The sequence below is a fragment of the Salmo salar genome, chromosome ssa01, assembly GCF_905237065.1.
Source record: "Salmo salar chromosome ssa01, Ssal_v3.1, whole genome shotgun sequence".
Lineage (NCBI taxonomy): Eukaryota > Metazoa > Chordata > Actinopteri > Salmoniformes > Salmonidae > Salmo > Salmo salar.
The window spans coordinates 115,401,218-115,403,596 of NC_059442.1; positions in this window are offsets into that span (position 1 = coordinate 115,401,218).

The following is a 2,379-nucleotide window of genomic DNA, read 5'->3' on the forward strand; positions in this document are numbered from 1 at the left end:
TACGCTTTAGTGTCTATGTCAATACGCTTTACTGTCTATGTCAATACACTTTAGTGTCTATGTCAATACACTTTAGTGTCTATGTCAATACACACAAACTTTTGAACACTTGATCAGTATCAGTAAAATGTTTTTTTAAACACTAAAGTGGTCTTGTTTTTTTTTGTCTATTATACAACTCAGACTAATGTTCTCCGTTGACTGCTCTTCCCCTCCAACAAAAGGATGATGCTTTGAAACAAAACTACGTCATTCATTTTGAAACACTTAACAAATAGTGAAACTGTCTAACCTGTTTAGAAAGGTTGAGTATATGAATACAGAGGAAGTAGTTGCCTTTCTTTTCAAAATGTTTAAAACGTTTTTAAAACGTTTTCAAGCCGTTTCTGTTGCACCTCCACACCAACTCGTTTCTGAGTCAACGATCTGCTCCGTTCTCTAACAGCAGCTTGACAAAGTCTTCATAGTTGTTCAGGAACATAATCTGAATGTCAGACGGACATCACATCTCTTTATGACTGTTGTTGTAGTGAAGTCAGGAAACAGTACAGACATCACATCTCTTTATGACTGTTGTTGTAGTGAAGTCAGGAAACAGTACAGACATCACATCTCTTTATGACTGTTGTTGTAGTGAAGTCAGGAAACAGTACAGACATCACATCTCTTTATAACTGTTGTTGTAGTGAAGTCAGGAAACAGTACAGACATCACATCTCTTTATAACTGTTGTTGTAGTGAAGTCAGGAAACAGTACAGACATCACATCTCTTTATGACTGTTGTTGTAGTGAAGTCAGCTACAGTACAGACATCACATCTCTTCATGGCTGTTGTTGTAGTGAAGTCAGGAAACAGTACGGACATCACATCTCTTTATGACTGTTGTTGTAGTGAAGTCAGGAAACAGTACAGACATCACATCTCTTTATGACTGTTGTTGTAGTGAAGTCAGGAAACAGTACAGACATCACATCTCTTTATGACTGTTGTTGTAGTGAAGTCAGCTACAGTACAGACATCACATCTCTTCATGGCTGTTGTTGTAGTGAAGTCAGGAAACAGTACAGACATCACATCTCTTTATGACTGTTGTTGTAGTGAAGTCAGGAAACAGTACAGACATCACATCTCTTTATGACTGTTGTTGTAGTGAAGTCAGGAAACAGTACAGACATCACATCTCTTCATGACTGTTGTTGTAGTGAAGTCAGGAAACAGTACAGACATCGCATCTCTTTATGACTGTTGTTGTAGTGAAGTCAGGAAACAGTACAAACATCACATCTCTTCATGACTGTTGTTGTTGTGAAGTCAGCTACAGTACAGTACAGACAGACAGTACATAGGACTCCATCACAATTAATCTTTCCTTGATCTCTCCACCACGAGGGGGAATCTTCTTCTCCTCTGTATTTTGAGAAGGAGGTGAGGAGAGAGGATGTGAGAAATCAAGGAGAGGCCTATGACCTGGGATGGCCAGAGCCACAGTCCTTATACTATGTCATTCATTTATTTATTATTTAATTTAAGACTACAGTCCTATTAGCTAAGGTAGAACAGCTAAGGTATAACTCCAGACTATAGTCCTATTAGCTAAGGTATAACTACTACAGTCCTATTAGCTAAGGTATAACTCCAGACTATAGTCCTATTAGCTAAGGTATAACTACTATAGTCCTATTAGCTAAGGTATAACTACTATAGTCCTATTAGCTAAGGTATAACTCCAGACTATAGTCTGAGTAGCTAAAATATAACTCCATATTCCTTTTTCTAACAAAAATTGTCTCTTTGGTATCACATGCAATAACATCTATCTCTTTCAGCCTGCAGAACCAGCAGTGAACTATTTAACAGAGTGTAACATAACTAATGAAGTGACATGACACTTTATGCCATGGGTGGACAAACAGAGATAACATAAGGCCACGCCTCCAACAACGGGTTTGTCAAAACAAGCATTGTGATTGGTTGAGACGCATTGTAATTCATAATAAACAAATGTTTATCAGGGGTAAACCAATGTAGGTTCTCCTTCTGAGAATTCCCTGCGCATCCACTGTCTCATCAGTCCAGCCAGCCAGCCAGCCAATTCATTAACTTGATGTCCACTATAAAAAAAAACATCTGTACTTTATTTCCTCTTGTTTCTATGGCTGGAATGGAACGGTTTCAAACATATGGAGACAACATTTGACTCTGTTCCAATAATTCCATTCCAGCCATTACAATGAGCCCGTCCTTCCTTTAGCTATTCCACCAGCCTCCACTGGTGCACCCCCCCCCCCTCTCCCTGTCAATATTATTCGATTATTATAAGAGGGTTATTAGCCTACAGTAGGCCTAGTGGTCACCTGATCATATTTAGGCGCACATT